The sequence below is a fragment of the Gossypium hirsutum genome, chromosome A13 (genome assembly GCF_007990345.1).
Source record: "Gossypium hirsutum isolate 1008001.06 chromosome A13, Gossypium_hirsutum_v2.1, whole genome shotgun sequence".
Taxonomy (NCBI): Eukaryota; Viridiplantae; Streptophyta; class Magnoliopsida; order Malvales; family Malvaceae; genus Gossypium; species Gossypium hirsutum.
This window is the reverse complement of record NC_053436.1, coordinates 79,080,365-79,091,268: the sequence shown is the minus strand read 5'-3', so window position 1 is coordinate 79,091,268 and position 10,904 is coordinate 79,080,365. Positions and strand designations below refer to the sequence as shown.

Genomic DNA, 10,904 nt, shown 5'->3' with positions numbered 1-10,904 from the left:
CTAGGCCCAATTGATTCTGTTATGGGCTATGACCCAAATGATATTGTAATGGGCTTTGGCCCACTCATGCTCTGAACTGGGCTGTACTGTTGCTGTTATAGGGCTCTGGCCCAGACTGTTTCTATTTTTATATACTGACTGTTACTCTAGTAAGGGGATTACAAACTGAGTTTTTTTCACCCCGTTTATTAACCGTGCAGGTAATCCCCAGCGATAGGTGGATCGGTGCTGGGAGGACTCGGAGGTGGCCACACTACGAACAGCTTTAAATTTTCATATTACTTTTACATTACTTAAATTACTTTCTCTTTGGGTTTTTGATGTAATAATGTATTTTCTCTAATTTTCTAGCTTTTAATTTGGGGGTTTTTAACTATTATGATTTATTTCTGTTAAAGGTAGAGCACGGTTTTCCAAAATGATATCTGTTTTTCAAAACATCACGTTTTCGCAACATTGTTGAAATGCTTCCGTAACAAACATGTTTTTTAAAAGTAAGGCTAGCTTAAAATGGTTAACAAATAACTAAGTTGACTTTAGAATTAAACAAAGGGGCTTTTATCTTTCAAGCGAGATTTCTTAATAAGACAGAGTTTTTCGAAAAAGTTTTTTTAATGTGACATTCCAGATTCGGCCATAACATCTAGGTCAGATTTGGGGTGTTACAGGGGGTGTTACATCTACCATCAAACTATCATCACCACCACAGGTTACTGATGTCGTTGTTGAGCACCTCCAAACTCCAGCCACCACCATTGACCACTTTTCAACCATCGCCAACCTCCTTCAACCACCCCTGGCTACCACTGGCTTTCGTCAGTTGGCCTATTGTTGGTCTTTTTACAGTTGACTAGGTTGGGATTGCATCATCTCAATTAATTTTGGATATATCTCAATTGTCTATGATTCGTCTAATATTTTCGTTAAAAACACTTTAATATGTTTCCAACTTACATGTATTATTCTAAAATAAATAAAACTATATGGAGATGATAGTCCACGATTTAACTACAAATCCTAAAAATTTAATAAAACCTAAATTTACACCCAATTTAATTTCTAAGAATCACAACTTTGACAAAATTACTTTATCATATATAAAATAATAAAAATATATTTATTCACATATATAACCCAAAACATTCATATAATTACAAGAATGTCACAGCTTGTCAAAATTAACCAAACACAAAGAAGATAGAAAATTCGGTTTCAATTTATACTATAAACATAGCATAATCTGGTTCTGATACCAATTTTTATAAAAATTTGGTTTAGAAAATGATTTCCAGATATAGTGGAAAATTTAAATTTTGAAAACTGAACCGTTTTGTGATATTTATAGTAATAAACTTTTTCCTAAAAATTATTTGTGTTTTTTGTGAGACAAATTTGAAACATTCCTCGCTTTCAATTGAATTGTCTTTTCTGTTATCCTCGTACCTCGAATTGCGTCGAGTGTGGGCTTAAACAACAAGAACCAAAAACAATTTATTACTTCCAGTAGGAAAGTAATTCTCTCAAATAAAAACCGATAGAAATTATTTTTCCCAAAATATAAAATTTATTCTATGAAAATTAATTCTAACTACTTTCTAATAGAATGACAGTATATGAAACTTCTATATAAAAACTTGTGTTGATAGCACTATCAATGTCATTTATTTATATAGAGAGATAAGAGAATCATGGTTGAATAAATATAATACAAATAATATTTATTTAATAAAAAACAATCTTCTAGTCTAACTAGAAGAGAGGGGCGACACACTCTCTCAATTCCCTTAGAGTATCCACCCCTCACATGTTTATTTGAGTTAGACTAGACACCCCATATATTGTGTCCAATTATATGTGCTTCCTAGACTTTTCACCCAACACCTCATAATTTAATCCTATCCGATATTTGTTTTCTCTATTTCCCAAAATAAGTATTAAGTAAGTAAGTAAATTAAACTCTCGATTAAATAATTTTCTCAACCCAATTCTAATTTCATTAAAGTCATAACGACTTTACTGTAAAATAATTTATGAGGAAAAATATTTAATTTTCATATTTTATGAATTCATGATGACTAACTAATTTAATTCTATTTTCGAATTTAATTACAATTAATTAAATAATAATTTGAAAACCTTCAATTTATTCTCATGTCATTTCTATACTCAGTGAGAAAACGTATTCATTTGTGAATGCAACCCATTTTTCTAACTTCGTCATTTCTATTCATTTATTTTAATTTGGTTCTACATGCAATTCATTTCTGGTTTCAATGAACTAGCGAAAAGATTGATTGGACATATGTAATTAAGATTCAAATAATTTATAAATAAGTTCCAACTTTTTTCCTATTAATTATAAACTTATTATGTCATAATGCCATTCCACTATAGTGTCGTGACTGAGTTCTCCCTAATTACATACATGATGAAAGCAACTTAATCAATGCTCGTCCAATGACCTTGTCATCAGTATTTTACTGTCATAGGATATCATTAATCTCTTTGGGATAAATATGTTCTCCTAATATGATCTTATTTTATCTCATGGTAACCATTACATCTTCTTTCTTGAAAAAGTCAATCACTATCAAACTGTAATCATATCATTTATCACAAAGACAAATGACCTATGACCACGTTTACTTTTCATCTATCATGTAATACCAATGAGAGGATATCATTTACCCATTAGTTGAGTTATGAATTCCATTATTGTGAATGATGCTACATATTGCAAAAGTCGTATACCCAACACACCAACTTTCAGTTCCTTATCTATTTGAAATCAAGTTTTCACTTACATCAAAGTATACGAATCACGCACTCAAGATTAAGGTATGTTGCTCGCCTGATTTCGTGATAGGTTTTAAATATTTATAATTAATCGTTCTTGAAACTAACTATTATCGCGATGTAGGCAAGTGTACCTAACAGTAGTATAGTTTTAGCATGACCGGATTGTCGAACCCAAAGGAACTAAAAGTACTAGTAATGATTGTCTTTTTTATTATCTAGCCTAAGAATAAAGAAGTTTTGTTTTAAATAACAAATTATCTAAACTAAGAATTCACAGAGAATGGAATTGGGGAATTGTTTTTGGGAAAATCGATTGAATTAAGACAATACCTAAGGAAAAATCCACTTAGATTGTACTTGTTATTCTGGTTCCGAATCGGATGATTTATTCATTTAACTTGTTCCGTAGATATCCCTAAGTTATGTTATTATCCCTATTCAAGACTAATAACGTCTAATCCCTAGATTGAATAATTGAGACCTTTCTCTAATTAACACCCTAGGGTTGCATTAACTCGATCTATGGATCCCCTTATTAGGTTTCACCCTAATCCGGCAAAATCTTGTCACCCTATGTCTAGGCGCGCAAACAACTCCGCTTAATTATGACAAATGTACTCTCAGACAGGGTCAATTCCTCCTCTAAATAAGAGCTTATCTTGAATTAGTATCTTGGGATATCGAAACAAGAATTAAGAACATATAATGAAGAACAAGTTAAATATTTATCATACAATTCAGAAAATAATAACAAGATTCGTCTTAGGTTTCATTCCCCTTAGGTATTTAGGGGTTTTAGTTCATAACTAAATAAGAAAACATCTCAGAATAATAAAGAATACAAAACATAAAGAAAACCCAAAACTCCTGAAGGGAAAATTGAGGAGAGATCTTCAGTTTTGATGGTGAATCCGACTTTTGAGATGAATCAATCGGCTTCTTTAGAGTAATTCCTTACTCCCTATTCTGTGTCTCCCTTTTCTTCCTCCTCTAGGGTGTATTTATAGGCTTTGGAATGCCTAAGATCCCTTAAAATTAACCTTTTTTGAATTGGACTCAACTTGGGCTCGGTAGGGACACGCCCGTGTGCAATTACTTCAGGCCGTGCTTGAGCCTGCCAAATTGACACGGCTGTGTGGTCTGCCCGTGTGAGGAGGTCCAGGTTGTGCTATTTTCGTACTTTGGCCCATTTTCTCCGTTTTTGGCCCATTTCTCATTCCTTTTGCTCTCCTATGCTCTCCTAAGTATAAAACATGAAATTAAAGCATTAGGAGCATCGAATTCACCAATTCTAATGGGAAATCATCCATAAAATGCGTTAAGCATGGGGTAAAAATATGTATAAATTACGGTTTATCAAATACCCCCACACTTAAGCATTTGCTTGTCCTCAAGCAAAAATTCTCAACTCATAATCAAAATAAATTCTTCTCAACTTATAATTTCTATCGATAATATCTCAAAATAATCCATAGGTAATCATACATTGAGAATTCAACTAAAAGAACATAAAAGTTTCAAACATTCCAAGTTAAGTATTTTATTCTAAAAACATAGGTGTCTCCCTTCGTCTAGGTAATTACCTTGAAGTCAAAATGTCACAGAGTTTCACATCCTCACTAAAGATTCACTCAAATCACTCGAGATGTTTAATGATAATAAATGAAGCACTCATTAGTCAATATGAAAAGTTATTACTATAGGCTTGCATGAAAATCAAATCTCCACCACTATAATTTAAGATGATACGTCAATCAAAAGGTCTTTAGAGGGTTGTAATGAGGCTTGGTTAGGGGGTGTGGTCATAAGCTGAAAGAAAGGGTTAGAATCAAGATTGAGTTAAAAAAATATTTAACTAGAAAAAGATTTAATCATCACTTGCATACAACAGAGCTTTTCTCAGAAAATGGAATTTAAACTTGTTTAGCTTATAAGATTACTACTATTAAGATGTATACACATTTTTTTAATTAAAAACAAGTTAAGTAACATAGACTAACTATTAAGAACAAGAAATAGCTAAGCAATTTATTCAACTCAAATCTCGACAATAAATAGGGATCAAATTAATTTAGGGGATTTCAACAATAATGGGTTAAGGGTTAATATTAAGGGTAATACAAGATATGGTTTGTTAGGCTCAAGGGGGTTTACTAGGGGTTAGTTGAGGAGGTAGACTTTTCATGGCATGAGTGGGTTAATCCTAAGTGCCTTAATCATTTTGACATATCAAATCAAATGGTGTGGTCTTGACATGCATAATTAAGCAAGTTCTAAAATAACAGTTCAATACTGACGCACTCAAAGCAATAATAAAAGTGAGCATGAAAGAATTAATAGATGCTCAAAAGGCTCAAAAATCTCACAAAAATTATGGCTTTTTGATGTTTAAAACTTGTGAATTCCAACTCGAAGTAATTCCTAAACTTTGGGGAAACAACCTAAAATTTTAAATTCCTAAAAATCAGCTTATCATGCTTGATTCTCTAATGTCTTAAGGTTTAAACAATCAATGCATAAATGCCTATGTTTTAATTCAAGATATATCATCAAAATCATAAATCAATCAAAATTTATCCTAAATACGATATGAGAGCTTTCCAAGAGAATAAGGCAGTCATTTAGGGATTTTTCTGATAATGAAATGAATACCCCCCACACTTAAGATGTACATTGCCCTCAATGTACAAAGATAGATATTAGAATATAAAAATAAGATAGGGAGAGAAGTGAAACTTCCTGTATGATGAATTCCTCGAACTGGAGTTTTGGAGAGTAATCGATGCAAGAGTGGAGGAGGATACTCTGGCGGTGGTAGAGGTTCATTAGTCCAGAAGTCCTATCCCAAAAGAATATTATATCTAGTGGTAGCTATGGTTGTGGTCGATCAGGACATGGCAGTCGTGGAGAACCTTTCCCGGTGGAGTTTTTAGTTCCTATGCGATGATGAGCTTAAGAGCTCTATATAACTGTGATAAAATCAGGAACTTTTTAGGGGATATTAGGAAGAATAATTACTCATAAAGAAATAACAGAAATGGATAATTAAAAATAAAATTCTAAAATCTAATAAAAATAAAAAGTAATAAAAAGTAATTTTTATAAAAATTAAAAACATAAAATAATAAATAAATGTTTTTAAACATCTTCATCGCTGGATGGTTCGCGAGGTGGGACTAGCGATGAGATGTGGAGGTGCTGACAAATCTGCTGTAGAGTAGCATCAATGTTGTCAAATTGTTGAAAACACTACTGCTCGAATTGAGTGAGGCGCTCAGGGATGTCAGCATATGAAGCCGCCGTATGAACTGCACGAGAGGGTGGTGATTGCTGAGTCGGTGGGTCCTCGTGCTGTGGAGGGACATCATCAGGAATGTCCTCGTAGGCCTCCTCCTCGGTAGATTGGGCGAGACGATATTGAGGATGGTAGGTTCCTCGGCGCTTTTCGATCATCCTCATAATAAGCATGCTCGAGATGCCTTGTGGAGACATCTGGCTAATGAGGGTTAAGGATGATTCTTGGATTGCAGTGCTGAGGAGCCCGAAGTGTCGAGCCAATCGCGTCACATAGGGGCCAATGAAGATGGCCCCCTTCCTATGCCGCTCCGCCTGGTGTTGAATCGCGAGGGCAATGAAATAGGTAAGGTCGATGACGTGCCCGTGCAACATACACCATAAAAAGTAGGCATCATGGGTATTGACGATGCTAGTGCTTTCTCGCCTCCCCGTTAATTGTGAGCCAAAATGGCGTGTAAGTACCTCAGGGATGTTGGGAGAATTGATGCCTTGGAGCGGCTAGGATTGTAGGAGGCAGCGCTAGGGGCAAAAGTGTGCCAGCACTTCGAGGGAGAGAAGTGTATGTGGTGAGTGAGAGCATGTAGTTCATTCTCCTCCTTGAACTCTTCCGTATATAAGCCCAGTGCAGCACCGAACTCTGCGATGCTTAGCTAGCAGATTAATTCGCCTAGGCAAAATTGGACCGTGCTGGGATCATCGTAGTTCGTCATTACGGTCTGAAGATGGAACGTTGAGCATAGTTCCATAGTGAGCTCGAGGTATGTTGGCTCGATGATCTTAAAGAAAGCTCCCAAGGGTCGGTGGTTAGGAGGGCACAAATCGCATCAGCCAACTGAACTTGTTCTACGGCAGCCCAGTCGATGCAGTGGCCCGCAATTAAAGGTCAAGCCCGAAGTATTTGGAAAAGTTCTTTTTGGGGCCCTCGGGGGAACTGCAGGAGAGGGTGATGAATTTTCGTGGTTGGACCCGCAGATGATGACGCTTCCTTCCTCTTCTTCGAAGCAGGTACGGTGGTTTTCTTTCCTCGTGAAGATGACACGGTACTTGCAATCAAAACCATTAATTCATCTTGAGGAATGATCAAAGTAAAATGAAGACAAATTTCAAATAAAAATCAAAATTTCAGTGACACTACTAATATTAACCAAACATAACCAACATAATTATTTTGATAGCATAATTTCGTGACATTATCATTGTAATGGCATGAGAATGGGCATAGTAATGGCATGTGTATGACAAAAGAGTGAGGCTTTCCTAACAACTCGATTTAACATGAAATGTATGATAAATAATCTAATACTGCAAAAATAATGAACAAAATGGAAATAGTAAGAGAAAAATAAAGATTATTTTAAAAATAAACATTAAAAGTAAGTAGAAAAAAGGTGAAAAGAGTACACAAACGCTAAGGGAGAGAAATCAGGCGTCAAAAATGGAGTTGGAGGCGGCGCACGAGCATGGAAGGGAGGCCATGTGGAATTGCAGCTGCTAGGGTTAGGGTTTTTGAGTAGGGAAGACAATGAATAGTGTAGGGGATTTATAGATTTTGGGGCACACGGCCAAGTAACATGCCCATGTTCCCCAATTTCAGCCCGTGTGATTCGCGAATTTTGAATTTGAGCGCTTTTGACATTTAGTCCATGCCCGTGTTCCTTGGGCGTGTGGGTGCACAAGGCCATGTCGCACGTCCGTGTCTGGCGTTGTTTGCTTCTCCCACGCCCGTGTATTAAGACCCACACCCGTGTCAATCTAACAGGTTCGACCACGGGTGCTAGACACGGGCGTGTCACACACCCGTGCTATTTTAACAGGTTCACCCACGGTTCTTCCACACAGGCGTGTCGTACGCCCTTGTTGTTTTGGTAGGCTCGACCACAACCATGTCACATGGTCGTGGCGTTTTATTCGTAGCCCGTGTTTGGGGAAATCTTTGCCCTATTTTCACATGGCCCTAAGCATGCCTGTGTGCTTGCCCGTGTCTCTGTGAAAAACCTGTATTCAAGAGCTCCGTTAGTAAGTTAGGTGTTGAAGACTAAATTTTAAAGAAGTTAATACAGTTAGTGCTCGAGTTGCCTCCCGAGAAGCGCTTATTTATAGTCTAAGCTTGACTTACCTCTCTGTTGAATGATCATGGTGGTTTGAGGGGTTTATACTCCTCATTCCTGCTATCAATCTCATCAAAATAAGGTTTTAAACGGGTGTCGTTTACCTTAAAAGTGCTGAACTTGGGATGACTCACCTCAACCGTATCGAATGGGAAAATGCTGAGTACCATAAGAGGGATTTCTTCATTCAGTGTGGTAGCAATAATGTGGTGATCTGCGGCATCTAATAAGACTCTATCTCCAACCTTAAGTTGATTTAGAAAGGTATTGAGCTCGTTCCGTCATAGATTCGGTTTGTCGGGTGTTCTCGGTTTATGCGTCCGCCATTCATCTAGCTCCTCAATTTGTAGCCTTTGATCTTCATGAATAGGTCCTCTACTATTGCTTGAAAATGGCTCATGTACTTCCTTCAGACTCATTTCTTATAAAGAAGGTTGCACTATATTGTCAGTTTTAGTAGAATGGTTTAGATGATCACCTTCAATTTTCAATGTGTTGCCGGAATTGCGAGCTTGAAGGGTAATTGTTTCATCTCCCACGCGGAGTGTGAGTTCACCTGTGCCAACATCAATAATTTTTTTACCAGTTGCTAAAAAGGGCCTTCCTAGTATTAAAGAAGTGTTGCTATCCTCCTCTATGTCTAGAACAATGAAGTCAACGGGAAATATAAATTTATCGATTTTAACTAGCACATCTTCAATAATACCCCTAGGGAATCTTATAGTTTTATCTGCTACTTGAATACTCATCCAAGTCTGTTTGGGTTTCCCGAGACCTAGTTGCTTAAACATTTTGTAAGGCATGATGTTGATACTAGCCCCTAAATCAGCTAATGCATTATTAACATCTAAACTACCAATTAAGCAAGGAATCGTAGAACTCCCTGGATCTTTTAATTTGTTAAGTAGCCTATTTTACAGAATAGCTGAGCACACTGTGTTTAGCTCCACATGCGACGCCTCGTCCAACTTTCGCTTATTTGCTAAAATCTCTTTTAAAAATTTTATTACATTTGGCATCTGCGATAGAGCTTCAATAAATGGTAAGTTAATATGTAATTTTTTAAGATTTTAAGGAATTTACCGAATTGTTCATCTGAGCGGTCTTTCCTTGTCGCGTTGGGGTATGGCACACGAATTTTATATTCGACATTCACTAATTTGTTTTTATTATGACCTACCTCACCTTGACCTTTGCTAATCACAGTTTCTTGCCTCGGTTCTGGTTTAGGCTCAATGACTCCTTCGTCATCTTGAATATTAATTGCGTTGAGCTATTCCCTTGGGTTGGGTTCAGTATTACTTGGCAAGCTACCTTGTGGTCATTCAGAGATTAGTTTGGAAAGCAGGCCTATCTAAGTTTTGAACCCTTGGATCAACGCTTGTTGATTTTTAAGTACTGACTCAGTGTTCTGAAAATGGGTTTCTGACACTGATATAAACTTTGAGAGCATCTCTTCAAGGTTCGGCTTCTTTTCCTGTTGATAGGGTGGTTATTGAAAACTCAGAAAATGTTGTGGTCTTTGATTTCCTTGACCGCCCTACGAGAAGTTAAGGTGGTTCCTCCAACCTGCATTGTAAGTGTTACTATATAGGTTATTTTGGGATCGAGAGTTATTGTTACCCATATATTGGACTTGTTCCTCCTCGATGCTAGGGTTGAAGGGTTGATACTCTGTGCATACTCCTCCTCCATTCGTCTCGCACCTTATTACTAGATGTACCTGAGTAGAACCAAGTAAGCCATCAATCTTTTTATTTAGAAGTTCTAGCTGATTTGACAGCATAGTAACCAAATCGCCGTTATAAATGCCTGCTGATTTAGTTGGCTTAGTCCTCATAACTTGCCACTGATAGTTATTCAGTGACATCTCATCTATAAACTCATAGGCATCTTCAGGTGTTTTATTATTGATGGTTTCGCCAGCAGCTGCGTCAACCATTTGTCGAGTCAAAGGTTCAGGCCATTATGGAACATTTGAACCTGTAGCCAAAGCGATAACCCATATTGAGGGCACCTTGCCAAAGCGATAATCCATGGTGAGGGCACCTTCTCAGTAAGTCTTTGTATCTCTCCCATGCATCGTAAAGAGTTTCTAAGTCCATCTGCACAAACGAAGAGATATCATTACGTAATTTAGCCGTTTTAGCCGGCAGAAAATATTTTAATAGAAATTTTTTGGTCATTTGTTACCAAGTAGTGATTGACCCTTGTGGTAATGAGTTCAACCACTGTTTAGCTTTGTTTTTCAATGAAAAAGGGAATAACCCAAGACGAATGGCATCATCAGAAACACCATTAATTTTAAATGTATCGCATAGTTCTAAGAAGTTTGCTAAGTGAGCGTTGGGATCCTCAACCTGCAAACCATCAAACTGAACAAATTGTTGTATCATTTGAATAGTGTTAGGTTTTAGTTCAAAAGTATTTACAGCTACAACAGGTCTAACTATGCTCGATTTAGTTCCTGTTAAAGAAGGTTTAGCATAATCATACATAGTGCGTGGAGCAGGATTTTGATTAACCGCAATTGCAGGAGGTAGCTGATTGTCTTGGTTTTCAGCCATCTCTTCAGTTGGGGGTTGAGTATCGTCCTCTTGGGCGTTCTCTATGTATCTTAAGCTTCACCTTATTTCTCTTTGATGTCTACGAACTGTGCGATCGATTTCTTTGTCAAAAAGTAGTGGTCCTGACGGGTTT

At 36.8% G+C, this 10,904-nt stretch overlaps 1 non-coding gene across 1 annotated transcript; it reads left to right on the top strand.

The window, feature by feature from the left end:
• Nucleotides 1-10,235: 10,235 nt before the first annotated feature.
• On the top strand, nt 10,236-10,341 carry LOC121213316 (small nucleolar RNA R71). The gene has a single exon (XR_005908699.1). It is a non-coding gene; the product is annotated as a small nucleolar RNA R71 (small nucleolar RNA).
• Nucleotides 10,342-10,904: the final 563 nt, after the last annotated feature.